The following is a 15,653-nucleotide window of genomic DNA, read 5'->3' on the forward strand; positions in this document are numbered from 1 at the left end:
GAGAATGTCAGTGCAGGATTATCGATGTGATAGGATCAGTGCAGGATTATAGATGGGACAGCGTCAGTGCAGGTACACAGATGGGATGGGATCAGTGCAGGATTATCAATGGGACAGTGTCAGTTCAGGATTACAAATGGGACAGGGTTATTGCCGGATTATACATCGGACCAGATCACTGCAGGATTATAGATGGGACAGGGTCAGTGCAGGATTATTAATGTCGTCTGGTTAGTGCAGGATTCTATATGGGAACAGGTTCAGTGCAGGATTATAGTTGCGATCAAGTCAGTGCAGGATTAAGAATGGAACATAGTCAGTACAGGTTTACAAATGGTACAGGGTCAGTGCAGGATTAAAAATGGGACAGGGGCAGTAGGTGATTATAGATGGGACAAGCTCAGTATATGATTACTGATAGTAAAGGATCAGTGTGGGATTATTGATGGGACAGGGTAAGTGCAGAATTATTGATGGGACAGGGTTAATGCATCATTATGGATGGAATACGGCCAGTGTCGGATTTTAGATGGGACAGGGTCAGTGCCGGAACATACATGGGACAGGATCAGTACAGGTTTGGAGATGGGACAGTGTCAGTGCAGGATTGTTATTGGGGCAGGTTTGGTGCAGGATTATAGATGGGGCAGGGTTAGTGCAGTATTATAGATGGTACTGGATCAGTGCAGTATTATAGATTGGACAGAGCAACTGCAGGATTACAGACAGGACAGGTTCAGTGCATGATTTTAGTTGGGACAGAGTCAGTGCAGGATTATTGGTGGGAATGGTTTGGTGTAGGATTATAGATTGGACAGGGTCAGTCCAATATTATAGATGGGATTGGGTCAGTGCAGGATTATAGGTGGGTCAGGAGCAGTGCAGGTTTATAAACAGGACAAGGTCAGTGCAGGATTATTAATGGGATCCTGTTAGTACAGGATTATAAATGGGATCAGGTCAGTGCAGGACTATAGATGGGCTAGGGTCAGTGCAGTATTACAAATGTGGACAGGGTCAGTGCAGGATTACAGGTGGGACAGATTCAGTACAGAATTATAGATGGGACAGGGTCACTGGAGGATTATAAATGGGACAATGTTAATGAAGGATTATAGATGGGACAGGGGCAGTGCAGAATTATAGATGGGATCAGGTTAGTGTAGGTTTATATATGAGATCAGGGCTTTGCAGGATTATTGATGGCATCGGTCAGTGTTGGATTATGGATGGGATCAGGGCAGTGCAGGCTTATAGATGCGATCTGTTCAGTGCAGGATTATAGATGGGATCTTATTATGGTGGGATCCAATGTTTGATGTGCCAGGGAAGAATGATAGTTGAACTACTGAGGTTTATTTTTCTGCCAATGAAAATTCCTTAAAACATCATTCAGATTGAACATCCTGCAAACAGACGGCAGAGTGATAGGTGAAACAGCAGGATTCAATTTTCAAATACCAATATTTGATCCCCAGAAACATAAAGACTGGAAATGTTGTTTTTAAAGAGTTAGTCAGTCTGCAGCAGTAAAGAAAGTAGACAGGACACGATGTTTTGGGTGCAGCACATTCATCAGAACTCAAGGCCACCCTTAATCTGAAGGGTTACCCAATTCAAATGTCATAAACTGTATCTTCTTCCAGGGATTGCCTGAACTGCTGCTTTTTCTGGTTTTGGTCTCCAGGTTCCATTCCTTAAATTATCAGCTCAGAATCCACACTGTCACCCAAAACCAAAACTGATGAGGAACCCAACATACAGAGGGAGCTGAGGCAGAGACAGCCTGGTAACGTACAGCCACTGATTCACTTGCCACTTAATTGTTTTGCTCCTCTATTATACTCCTGTGTGCTGGGGATGCAGGCTTCCAACTCAGAGTCAATTATCCATTATTTGCTATTTGTTGCCTTGGTACTACTTCCAAATAATGAGGAGATTCTCACTGCATGTTAACGGCAGTTAATCTAGACCAGCTGAAATGTCCATTGAGCCAATGACATTCCCATTGCATTAAACCAGTGGTTCTCAAACATTTTCATTCACAGACCCCTTAGGCAGGGCAAAGGGCATTGCAGACCACCTACTGACCCTGCCCCACCTGCTTTTGCTCACTACTGCAAAAATGGTCTTCAGAATTAGTGGGAAGAATGGCACTGCTTTTTGTGAGATCCCTGAGGTGATAACTGATTCTACACATGAGAGCTTCAGTCTCATGTTGGACTCCACGTTCAGCTTCCCTTTTTTGTTTACAGCCCAACACATATTGAAAATCCAACCTTGCAGTTGATCTCAGTTAAAGAGAAAGAATGTGGGAAGAAGCCACTGGGAGGAGGAGACAACTGGTAAGAACTACCGGGAAGAGAAGCAAGGAAAAGGCTCCATCTAGTAAAAGTGCCACAGTTGGCAGGCTTTATGTAGTGAGGACTCAGGGCTCTGGAGATCTGAGAAGGCAGAGGAAGGTTTGTGATTCGATGCTGCAAGCCTTAGGGGCAAAGGGAACCCTTTTGGAGCAATAGCGTTCTGCTCGGCACGGCCAAAGAGCTGAATTTGTGCTTGTGAGTTGGCGCTGGAGTGCAGACTCAGGAATCCAGGGGAACGGAGTCTCAGGAGATGAAATTGAAACCCTATGAGGAGTGTGGTCATTGAGACAGTCCGAGTCAGAGCAACTTTTGCAAGGAATTCAGAGCTTAGGTCTTCAAAGGTGAACACTGGAATTCCTCGTCAGAGAGACAAAATTTCAATGAGATTGGTTGACTCATAGTGTTTGCTGACGTCTGATTGGATTGCTGAGAAACCCATGGCATAAGCCTTGGTCACGTTTGCCATTTATTATGCATTTTGGTGTGTTCGACCACAGTTTGTCTGTTTTTCACATGTACCTCATGTTAATTTTGAATGTTAGAGTATAAGATAAATTTTGGAAAATGTCTTAGTTTTATGACTTTATCTATTAAAGTTTATTTTGTTTGTTCAGAAACCGTGGAATCTTGTGGTTTTATTCTCTTAGCAACTGTCTTGGATCTCTAAATTTATCTACTTTAAACAAGACGTTACTGGTCCCTAAACAGATTGTACCAAAACCTTGGGGTTTGGTCCAGGATCATAACATAAATTGGGAGCTCTTGTAGGATTTTGTATCCACTGACAAATACAAGTGTTGGTGCTTGCTGAGGTAAGGTTGTTAAGATTCCTACAATGAATTTACTATACTGATTGAAAAGCACAAGACAGGGCATAAAAAAGCAAATTGTCAGAAGCTGAATGATAAATGTGTCAGTAATAGGGACACCTTAGGAGTCTTTCAGAAAGGCTGTAACAGTACAGGCAATGGGTGGTAAAACTGTAGCAGTGGTATAATTGAAAAATGTTTCCTCAGAACTGACTAGAAAGGGGGGTTTGGCTCAGGATAATAAAGGGGATTCTTCCTTGAATACCGCTAAAGTAAGGCAGGTTACTTGGAGGTTATAGAGACTTTAACTCAAAAGGAGAAGTGTTCTCTTGATCCTTAATCCTCCAACAAAACAAGCAAACAAATTAATATTTTGAGAGCTACTGGGGCAGATCAATCATTGATGATGGCTGACAATACAAATTGTGTGAAATACGGGGTATTAATACGGGGTCTTTATGGAACTTATGAACCTGTTCCCTTAATGTAATGTCAATTTATAAATTGACTTAGTGAACGGAATTGTTAGGGTGGGAATTGTTCTTAGTTTACCTATGGAAGGAGTAGATTTTATGTTGGGTGAGGATTTTGCAGGTTGGAATTTTTTGCAGCTCCGAGAGTTTTGAGAGAGCCAGTTGAGGTGTGGGAAATAGAGATTTGGCAGGAGGAACATCCTGGACTTTTCCCCAATTGAGGAGCAGCTAGAGCCAAAGCTCGTAACACTAGACAGGATGACGTGGAAAAACAACTAGCCCAGGACCAAGAAAAGTTAGTATCAGAAATGCAAGAATGTCAAAGGCTCCATGAGGAATTAGGCTCTGCTAAGGGAAAACTGATCAGTGTAGAGAACCAATTATCACGCACGAAAACTGAGTTTGCTAATGAAAAAATGAGAACTGCTGAGAAATTCTTGGGATCTGTCTTGGTCGCATTTGCCATTTATTGTGCAGTGTGGTCTGTTCAACCACAGTTTGCCTCTTTTTCACATGTACCTCATGTTAATTCTGAATGTTAGAGTATAAAATAGATATTGTAAATTGTTTTACTTTTCTGACTGTAAAGTTTATTTTGTTTGTTCAGAAGCTGTGGAACCTTGTGGTTTTATTCTCTTAGCAAGCGTCTTGGATCTCTAACTTTGTCTACTTTAAACAAGAAGTTACTGTTCTCTAATTGGATTGTACCAAACATTTGAGAGTTTGGTCCAGGGTCTTAGCATATCTTAAGACTAAAAGGTGTATTCTAAAACACATGAACCATGAACCATGTATTCACAACATTTAGAAAGCAACATTGTTGTTTCTTGTGCTTATGACAACTTATGCCATGTGGGAGCTGGTCTGTTTGTGTGACCTCATGTGAGTAGTGTGAATAAGGCTTCTGGCCTGTTCTCTCATATGGTCTTGGTCATGGCATTGCAGTCAGCGACTTGCATTTTGGGCCAGGCCATGGACTTCCTGGAGGTGGTAATCTCTCAGATGGCAAATCTCACCATCCATCAAAGGACCAATGTCATCTACCATCTACAAGATGCACTGCAGGAAATCACCAAGGCTCCTTAGACAGCACCTTCCAAGCCCATGACCACTACCATCTAGAAGGACAAGGGCAGTAGACACATGGGAACACCACCACCTGGAAGCTCCCCTCCAAGTCACTCACCGTTCTGACTTGGAAATATATCGCCGTTCCTTCACTGTCACTGGGTCAAAATCCTGGAACTTCCTCCCTAACAGTACTGTGGATGTTCTTACACCACATGGACTGGGGCGGTTCAAGAAGGCAGCTCATCACCACCTTCTCAAGGGCAATTAGGGATAGACAATAAATGCTGGCCTAGCCAGCGAAGCCCACATCCATGAATACATTTTTAAAAATCTCACCACTGACCAACCCATGGTTTACCAGCTTGCCTTTACAAAGATGGTGTTGAGGTTAGGAGCTGACTAGCAGCTCAAGATGACCAGCAACGAGGCTTATTCTGCTCAAGTGACTTATCCACATCCAGTAGGGCTGATGGGGGCATTCTGTCTGCCAGTTGGTCACTTGCAAGGAACGGTATAAACGGGGCTTCCTTAAAGTATGAAATAACAATTTATATTAACGGCGATGAGTTAAATCACTACCCGACTGCAGGGCAATAAAGTCTCAGCCACATATTACAGGGATCAACAAACAGACGCATCCGGGCGTTGCAGTTCTCCTTGAGTTAAGAAAGGGACTCCTCCCTCTCTGGACATCTGCACTGAAGCTTTGTCAGTCACATCAGCAGCTACTGGAAGTTCAGGAACATTTAAGTCCGTGGTTTAAGGTAAGCTGAACACTGACTTCATTAGAACCAGTACGAATTGGAACAGGAGCTGTCTGATGTATACGAATTTTGAAAGATGAGTGAGAGGGTTTCTAACATTTACCGGGCATTTACGGGGCTGTCGCTGGGTCACCGGGACCTGGCTTCTGAGATACGACTGTACAAATCAAAGACCAATCAGCGAATTGGGTTGGGTGGCGAAGGAAAGTGGAAAACTGTCCAAAACCCAGATCAGGAGGTGTCCGGGTTTTAAACCTACACTGAGTCCCTGAGAGGGAGAGGAGTGAAAAGGTCGAATGCTGAAACGGTGCACAGAGTCACAGTAATGAGCAAAGTTCCTCTTTAAACTGATACGATGGCTAGATATATAAAACTCCGGAAATTAACAACGTGCAAAATCCCAGAAAAAAATGCAAAATAAACGGGATATAAATACAAGCGGTTGATGCGTGTTCAAGATAAAATTGTAAACTGTAGCCCTGGTGTGTGTGTCTGGAGAAAATAATGTAAACTGCAGCCCTGGTGTTTGTGTGTGTGCGCGCGCGTCCGGTGAATGTAGTGTAAACTGAAGCCCTGGTGTATGTGCGTCTGGTGAAAATAGTGTAAACTGCAGCCCTGGTGTGTGTGTGCGTCCGGTGAAGGTAGTGTAAACTGCAGCCCTGGTGTGTGTGTGTCTGGTGAAAATAGTGTAAACTGCAGCCCTGGTGTGTGTGTCTGGTGAAGATACTGTAAACTGCAGCCCTGGTGTGTGTGTGTGTCCGGTAAAGTTAGTGTAAACTGCAGCCCAGGTGTGTGCGTGCACATCCGGCGAAGGTAGTGTAAACTGCAGCCCTGGTGTGTGTGTGTGTGTGTGTGTGTCTGGTGAAGGTAGTGTAAACTGCAGCCTTGGTGTGTACCTACCTGGATGTACTTGAAAAACACTGTACATGACACACTACAAAAAAATAACTGGTTGCAGCTCTCCATGTTATGCGATTGGTGAATAAGCTTCCATTGTCACATTGGAACTGTTAATGTAGGGAAACTATTGGAAGCAATTCTGAGGGACAGAGGCAGGGATTAATCAAGGACAGTCAGCATGGTTTTGTTAAGGGGAGGTCATGTCTGACCAATTTGACTGAATTTTTTGAAGAGGTGACCAGGTGTGTAGATGAAGGCAATGTATTTGACATAGTCTACTTGGACTTCAGCAAGGCTTTTGATAAGCTCCTGCATGGGAGACTGATAACGAAGGTAAGAGCCCATGGGATCAAAGGCAATTTGGCAAACTGGATTCAGAATTGGCTGATTGGCTGGAAGCAGAGGGTGATGGTCGAAGGGTGTTTTGTGACTGGATGCCTGTGTCCAATGGGGTTCCATAGGGGTCGGTGTTGGGTCACTTGCTGTTTGTGGTATATATAAACGATTTAGACTTGAATGTAGGAGGGTTGATCAGTAAATTGGCGGATGACATGAAAATTGGTGGGGTGGTAAATAGTAAGGAGGATAGCCTTAGATTACAGGAGGATATAGACGGTCTGGTCAGATGGGCTGATCAGTGGCAAATGGAATTTAATCCGGATAAGTGTGAGGTGATGCACTTGGGCAGGACAAACAAGGCATGGGAATATATGATGAATGATAAGACCCTGGGAAGTACCGAGGATCAGAGGGACTTTGGTGTGCAGGTCCATTGGTCCCTTAAGGCAGCAGGACAGGTAGATAAGGTGGTTAAGAAGGCATGTGGGATACTTGCCTTTATTAGTTGAGGTATAGAATATAAGAGCAGGGAGGTTATCCTGGAACTGTATAAAATGCTGGTTAGGCCACAGATAAAGTATTGCATGCAGTTCTGGAATCCAAATTATAGGAAGGATGTGATTGAGAGTACAGAGGAGATTAACCAAGATGGTGCCTAGGCTGGAGAGTTTTAGTTTTAAGAGATTGGATAGACTGGGGTTATTTTCTCCAGAGCAGAGGAGATTGAGGGGGGGACATGATTAAGGTGTATAAAATTATGAGGGGCATAGATAGGGTAGATAGGAAGGAACTTTTCCCCTAGGTGGAGGGATTAATAATCGGGGGAATAGATTTAAGGTAAGGGGGAAGAGGTTTAGAGGGCATGTGAGGAAGAATTTTTTCACCCAGATGGTGGTGAGAATTTGGAACTCACTGCCTGAAAGGGTAGTAGAGGCAGAAACCCTCAACATTTAAGAAGTATTTGGATGTGCACTTGCGATGCCATGGCATACAAGGCCGTGGGCCTTGTGCTGGAAAATGGGATTAGAATAGTTAGGTACTTGTTTGACCGTTGCAGACTTGATGGGCCAAAGGGCATTTTTCTGTGCTATAGACCTCTATGACTCTATGACAAAGTAAAGCCGCTGTGCATGCAATAGCATTTACCATTCCGCTTCATCTAACCACACCCAACATTTTCCCTGTGATTCCTCACTGCGTTCAAAGAACAATACTATGCAAAATAAGAGCACATGGTGTAGGGGATAACATATTTAGCATGGATGGAGGATTGGTTAGCAACAGGAAGCAGAAAGTAGGATAAATGGTTGGCAAGATGTGACGAGTGGAGTGCCACAGGGATCAGTGCGGGGGCCTCAACTATTTACAATTTATATGAACGACTTGGATAATGGGACTGAATGTATGCTAAATTTGCTGATGATACAAAGATAGATAGGAAATTAAATTGTGTAGAGGACATAAGGAATCTGCAAAGGGATATGGATAGGTTAAGTGAGTGGGCTAAAAATTGACAGATCAAGTATAATGTAAAATTCACTTTGACAGGAAGAATAGAAAAACAGCATATTATTTAAATGGAGAGAGATTGCAGAATCCTGAGGTATAGAGGAAGCTGGATGTCCTGGTACATGAATCAGGAAAAGTTGGTATGTAGGTACAGCAAGTGATTTATTGCAAGGGGAATGGAATATAAAAATAGAGCTGTTTTGCTACAGTTGTATAGGGTGTTGGTGAGACCACATCTGGAGTACTGTGTACAGTTTTGGTCTCCTTATTGAAGAAAGGATATAAATGCATTAGAAGCAATCAGGGAAGGTTCACTTGACTGATACCTGGGATGGGGATTTATGTTACAAAGAAAGATTGGACAGGCTGGGCCTGTCTCCATTGGAGTTTAGAAGAATGAGAGATGATTTTATTGAAACATATGAGATCCTGAAGAGACTTGACAGGGCAGATACTAAAAGGATGTTTCCCCTTATGGGAGAGACTAGAACTGGGGGGCACAGTTTAAAAATAAGGGGTCTCCCATTTAAGATGAAGACGAGAAGAAATTTTTTCCCTCGGAGGATTGTGAGACTTTGGAACTCTCTTCCCAGAGAGCAGTGGAGGTAGGGTCAATGAATATTTTTAAGGCAGAGGTAGATAGATTCTTGACTAACAGGAGGTCAAAGGTTATTAGGGGTAGGTGGAATGTGGAATTGAGGACACAATCAGATGAGCCATGATCTTATTGAATGGCGGAGCAGGCTTGAGAGGCCGAATGGCCTATTCCTGCTCTGAATTCTTATGTTTGTAAGATTCTTAACATCATTTCTTACAAATTCATTCCTTCCCTGGGCCACAACATTCTGAAGTTCCTCCCTCTAACTTTCCCCCTACAATCTACAGGCTTGGAAAACCCATGGGTGCCATTAATTAGTCACTACTTCATCTTGTGTTCCTGTCTTTTTTTGGCCTGGGTATGGTGCTGCAGACTTTGAATATGGTGGGAGAGAGGGCAAAGTGGAGCAAGAAGCAACAGTTACTGCACTCTAGCCCTTCACTGAAATTTGTGAATACAAAAAAGCAATAGTGAGGTTTGAGGAGAAGCACAACAGACCTACACATTCAGCAAAGGGGTGACCCCTGGGCCCGATGCACAATGCAACAGCACAAAACGGGCTTGTGTGGAATGAATAGAGCAACTTATTAAAAACAAACATTAAACAGTGAGGGAGAATGTGCAGAGGGAGCCAACCACAGAGTGAGTTTGTCCAGTTGTGAAGCTGGAGCTTGTTGAGTGAAACTCCCAAGTGAACAGTTTTTGTTCCTCTGCTGTGTACCCTCAACCTTTCATTGATGGGTCACTATACATAGAGGGTCAGAGGTAGCTTCTGGCCTCTACATCTGTTCCATACAAAAGAAAGTAGAGTTGAAGTCAGTGAATGGTTTTAGTTCCCACTTTTTTTAACATTTGACCTCAGTGCCCCAATTCAACCCTAAGATGAGCTTCACAGAATGATAGGGGACAGTAGGAAGCCTTTTGGCTCCTCATGCCCATGCTGGATCTTTGTGAAAGAGTTGGCCAGTTAGTCCTACACCCCTGTTTTTGCCCCATAGCCCTGCAATTTTTTCCCCTATCCAATTGCCTTTTGAATATTACTATTGAATCTGCTTCACCTTCCTTTCAAATTGTGCATTCCAGAACATAACAACTCGCTGTGTAAAACGTGGCTGTACCCTCTGGCTCAGTCTGACTCACCTGCCAGTGGAAACAATTTCTACTTATTTACTCTATCAAAACACCTCATAATTTTGAATACCTCTATTAAATCTCCCCTTAACCTTCACGGCCCTAAGGAGCACAACACCAGCTTCTCTTGTCTCTCTATATCTGAAGTCCCATATCCTTGGTATTAATCAAGTTAAACTGGCTTCACCAAGACTGCTTACCTCTGTCATGACCATTTTACCCACAGCTCTAGCATAGTGCCTCCTTCCTCCGCTGAAACTATTATGACCCGATTTCCACAAGTTCCTTGACAGCCTCCTCCATTTATAAGTGCGATTTTAGTCAGGACTCCATTGCCCAAGTTCCCTCAGTGCTATCCTTAGTGACACTATATTACGTCTCCATCATCCACAGATCCAAACCCTCCATGGCCTTGCCCACCCTATCTCTGTAAACACCTCCACCAGATGTCCCACCAGTCCTCTGACTCTGCCTTTTGTGTATCCCACCCCACACCCATTACTTCACCATTGGAGGTAGAGCCTTCAGCTGTTCTCGGGAACTCGCTAAGCTTTCAGTCATCTCCCATCATGTCTGCTTATTTAGACCTGTTTATCCATTTTTCTCTTAGGGATGTTTTCTATGTTAAAGGCACTATATAAATGTATGTAATTATTTAATAGAGAATATTTGAGCTTTCTTGTGAAACTGGTAGGGTGTAACTTAATTTTCAGCTGGAACAAATTAAGTCATTGGTTTGTTAAATACATTTCCACATGGGCAGTACAGCCCCTTTAAACGAGCACATTGTTCCTTTAAGAGCACGCACTGTCACTTTAAGAATTACAAGACATTGCCTTGTAATGTGACATTGTCTCCCCCAGGCTGAAAGGAGTGAAGAAACATTAGCAAATGTCAGGAGAAAGATAGGGGAGTCTTGCCCGAGGAGATACAGGAGCGGTTAATATGCACTACAGCCTCACTCACAATGAGCTGGTGTTGAAATATCACTTTGACAGTTTCCAGGTAGAGAGGGGTGTAAGATTTAATGTTGGATGAATTGCTGAGAGAGTCTGCTTTATCCCCTTGTTTTTATCTATTTGTTGCCCTCCCAGCCCACTCCTAATGGGCCTGGATTGGGGTAGAGGTGAGTGGGTGCAAGTGGCTCAGTGTGCCTGGCCTGTGCCTGCTCTATAAAGTGGGTTTGCAGGAGGTTGGAAGAGCAAGAGGTGGGGTAACTGTCAGTCTCCATGCCAACATCTGCCCCGACAGCTCCACTCAATGCTGCAGCCAGCTCCCGGAGTGAGGGGAAGCTGAGTTCCACTGTAGTTGTGACTGAATTTCAGGTCCCAGGCTGTTGCATGGCGCACTGACACAAAACACTAGTGGGATACACACAGGTCTCCTATTTTATCAATGCACAGGGGAAATGGTGGCTCTTTCTGCTCTCCGTTACAGACATGCACAACAACATGGCAGCATTCATGTACATGTTAGAAAGAACAACTTTCCTTCCTGCTTCTATCAGGGGAGAGACTGTCGGACACCGCACCCTTTGGCTGCACACTCACAGCCCTCTTGGCAGGACAATGTGTTCATAACAACTGCTGAGACTCTGCCAGTATTTTACTCCGTTGGTCTTCTTGGCTTTTAGAGTGAAAAATAGTGACTTCTACAGCTGGGAGTCTGGGCGAGCTACTGATTTTTAATCATTGCAAATAAAATTCAATCTGTGGGCTGGGCCTGTCCTCCAGACCCCGGCTCAACCCTGTTCTTCAGTCCCTAGCTCAGCACTAGTCCCTCAGTCTCAATCTCGGCTCTGTCCCCCAGCCCAAGGCCCTGTCCCTCAATCCCTAGTTCAGCCCTTTCCTCAGCCCCAGGGCCTGTCCCTTAGTCCATGGCCCGGCCTTGCCCCTCAGTCCCTGTTCCTCAGTCTCCAGCTCAGCTCTGACCCCAGTCTCGGGTCCTGTCCCTCAAACTCAAGCTCTGTCCCTCAGTCCCCAGCTCAGCTCTGCCCTTCAGTCTCCAGCTCAGCTCTGAACCTTAATCCTAGGCCCTGTCCCTGAGGCCTTGACTTGGCCCCTGACTGTCGCTCATTCCCAGGCTCTGTCCCTCAGTCCCTAGCTTGGCCGAGCCCCTGTATACCTTTCCAGTCCCTGGTTCCAGCAGGATGTAAAATTTTATTGTGGTCACTGCAGCACAAGCCAGAAAGAAAAATATTTCAGTTACTACACTTGATGAAGCAAGGTTGATACTGGATCAGAGTGTCGTTATCCTCTGACACTGCTTGAGTTTTAGCGGGATGCTGATTTATTTGACTAATGGGGGAAAGAGATGTTTGCCGTGCTCTTGTCACATAGAGGCAATTGAATGTAACAAGTGTGTCATCAGAAAAACCGAGGAAATCTTTGCTAACTATTTTTCCTGTGGTCAGTGCTTCATCAATGGGTGAATTCCAGTAATGCCCTATCCTGTATTCATGCCAAGTCTTGGTTTTACCTAAGCTACCCTAAGAGAGTGGGACTTTGGATAACTGGTGAAAGCAGCATTGGACAAAAGGACAAACAAAACTAGTGCTTCACTTGTTTGGTTAGCTGAGACCTGTTGCTGTGCCTTGCTCACACAAGGAGAGAATGCTGGAAACGCACAGCAGGTCAGTAACAAGAGGTGTTAAAAAGTTGTGAGGGGTTGATGCTGACACTCAAGTCCTGTTTGCATTGCCTAGTTAAAGCATTCCTTCTGCATGATGGATCCTATGGTGCCTGGCCTTACCCTGTGTTTGAATGTTTCCTTGAGAAATTTGTCCCTAATGTGGTTTTCTGCTGCTTTTTTTGTTGTTGGGAATGTTGTGGGCGACGCACTGCAGCTGTTACAAGATGTAACATTTGGGAATGTGAACTTTAATCTGAGGCTAACAAGGCAGCAACAATGGGGCAATTAGAGAGGATGCCAGATTTTTAACAGTAGAGGTTCCCAAAGTGGCAGAGAATCAATAGTTGCCTTCATCCAGCCCACAGTAGTGACTTGTGAGAGTGACACAAATGGAGAACTCTGTGTAGACGGCCAGGCTGTAGCCAGAGACAGCACAACAGCTCGAAGAATGGAGCGGTTGTAAACTATTGTGAACTGACTGCTGTATTGCCCATTAGATGAAATAGCTATCAGCCACTGGGATCTCTAATTGCCGCATGTTTCAACTTATTTTCCTGCTGTGGCAATTAAATGATCACAATAGTGATTCAAAAATTCTGATGGGGATCAAGCTTTGTACTGGATATGGAAAGATCTCCTCTTTTAAAAGCTGTTACAGATTTATGGGGAAAAGGAAGAAAGTAATTCAGAGCAGGAAGGACTCGGGTATAATTGTTTAGCTGGGTAAGGCTGAGATTGTGAGAGTGTGCGTGTGTTTGAAAGTCCCATGTATGGAGTTCACTGCCTATCCATTTGTCAAACTACTTGTTGTCTCCATTTTCTGCCAGTGTCCATGCTACAATGCATATACTTGGTAAAGTTTCTGTGGCAGGATCTGTTAGTGGAATATTTCCTGGGGCAGAACTTTATGCCTCATGGGTGGGCACGCGCCTGACCCGATTGGGCATAAAATAAAATATTGGGCAAGGACCTCGGGTACGCATCCCAAACGTCATCTTGCACGCGATCTTCAGGATGGCGCAGGTGTCAGAGCCACCTATCAATTTAGAAGCCACCTAAGGCCGTTAAAAACAATTGAACCGGATTTTACATTGCCTGTGCGATTTGCCGGGCGATGAGTGCGAAAATGGCAGCCCATATTTGGCAGAACCTCGTCCAAGGGCAGGATTAAAAGGGTCAGCAGCATTGCCAGTATGAGTAGTGAGGAGTTTAGGAGATAGTTTGCTGCTAGTTGCTTATTTGAACTTGACAACTTCATCTCAGTTCTGAGCTTCATTCTTAGCATTTCTAGGCTTCATTTCAGGACTTATTGGTGTCTCCAAGGCCCCAGAGGACTCAGACCGAGTGGACTCTTCCAGGTGTCAGACAGCCTTCTGTTGCCCTGGTAATGGAGATTGTGGTCTCTGCTGGTGGCACCTCCTCTGAGGAGGAAGAGAGGGGCAGAAGGGAGAGGAGGCCAGGTGTCCAAATGCAGTTTCCGGCAGGGGGGCGGACCTGAGGGAGGAGAGGCGCAGGCACAAGGGGCGCAGGGCCAGCAGGTAGTCCGAGGCTGAAGGGCTGCAGGAGACACCACTATCCTGCTGCCAGGATTTACAGGCAGTGATGCAGCTACCTTAATGTGTCTGAGGTGCAATGCCGAAGGAGGGTCTGCCTCCCAGGGAGACTTTGACATCCATTTGTCACATGATTGGGCTCTCCACAATCTAGCACTGGCAGGGGTGGGTGGGGGGGGTACTCACTGGAGGAAGAGGATCTTGAGGCAGCTCCACAGGCCACAGAGGATGAACCCACCAGTGAGTCAGAAGAGGAGCTCAGTGAGGAGAATGGTGAGGAGAACTGAAGATGTGAAGGTAGACCTCTGTATCCTTCAGGGAGGCAGGGACGCCTTGATCCAATGCTCCTTCAGCTAGGCTGCCAAAGATCTGCTTCCACCTTATGCCAGGGCTGCTGCCTCCATTCAGGATGCCCAAAATGACCCATTCATTTGAACCCAAAGTCCACTCAGTGCCTGTGCAAGAAAGTTTAGAGACAGTCACGTCCAGCATTACATACTGGCAGAGGGGTGAAGGAGCTGCTGCCATCATCCAGTGCGCTCTGAGAGGAGCCTGCAGAGACGACAAGCAGCTCGTGCGCCAACGTGAGTTCACTGTGGATCTCCCTGTACACCATTAATGGATGAGCACCTAGCTGGGATACTGGATGCCTCATCCACCTCCCACACTGGCACTGACTACCTGAGGTCATTGCCTGTGTGAGAGCTTGCAGGTTCGAGCGCATCCCCAGGAACCCCTGATTCTGTCCCTGGAGCTGCCTCTCCATGAGGCTAACCACTCTCTCAATGGATGAGGCAGTTTGCTCGGCCATGAGGGTCACTGCAATGCTTATGGTCTGCATGGACTCCTCCCCAACAGAGACATGGCACGTGTACCCTCATGGATCTCTGCCAGATCCTCCCGCACATCCCACTGGACATCCAGCATTTGCTACATAGTGGACGATTCCAGAGCTCATCATCTGCCTTCGAGTAAGCAATGTCCTGGTCTCCAGCAGTCCTCTGATTGCCGGTACACTCTGTCTCTTCCTGCTCCTCAAGTGAGTTTGAAGTGCCCTCACCACTGTGCTCTGACATTCTAGCTGAGGAGCTAATGCCCACCGAGGTGCTGGTATCTGCGATGGTGCCTGCTTCAGAGAGCGGGTGTGACACAAGTGCATGTGAAGCCTGGCAGTTCACTGGTATCAGGGATGGCTCTTCGGGGTCCTGCAATTGATTGTGTGTTGGTGAATCTAAGGGAGAACAATGACATGCCATTAGTTTAAGACATCACACTGTCACTCACTGTGCATGCCAGGCACCCTGATGAGTCAATGGAGATCTGCGACATGGTGCCTTCATCTTTCAGTGATCAATGGGGAATCCAATTTTGAGGCTCCCATCAATGATGAGACTACACAAAAATGTTTGCACCATCTGAAACTCTCACCTGTGTACTGCACTCTTACCTTCGTCTGACACCCCAGCCTCTCTATGTTCGGTTGACCGAGGTTTGGGCGCCTCTCCAGCTCCA

The 15,653-nt window shown here is 45.3% G+C and overlaps 1 protein-coding gene across 4 annotated transcripts in view; it reads left to right on the forward strand.

Moving 5' to 3' along the window:
* The first annotated feature begins 5,331 nt into the window (after nucleotides 1-5,331).
* LOC121287218 (KN motif and ankyrin repeat domain-containing protein 1-like) overlaps nucleotides 5,332-15,653 on the forward strand; it is an 85,985-nt gene continuing 75,663 nt past the window's right edge. The window contains exon 1 of one of the 4 annotated variants that reach the window (XM_041204897.1): nucleotides 5,332-5,480. The gene's annotated coding sequence lies outside the window, so the exon portion shown is untranslated. Of the gene's footprint in view, nucleotides 5,481-12,527; nucleotides 12,590-15,653 lie in introns of those variants that run through there. The other 3 variants (XM_041204896.1, XM_041204894.1, XM_041204895.1) reach the window with 3 other exon arrangements.

Source organism: Carcharodon carcharias, chromosome 14 (genome assembly GCF_017639515.1).
Source record: "Carcharodon carcharias isolate sCarCar2 chromosome 14, sCarCar2.pri, whole genome shotgun sequence".
In the NCBI taxonomy this organism is placed as follows: Eukaryota; Metazoa; Chordata; class Chondrichthyes; order Lamniformes; family Lamnidae; genus Carcharodon; species Carcharodon carcharias.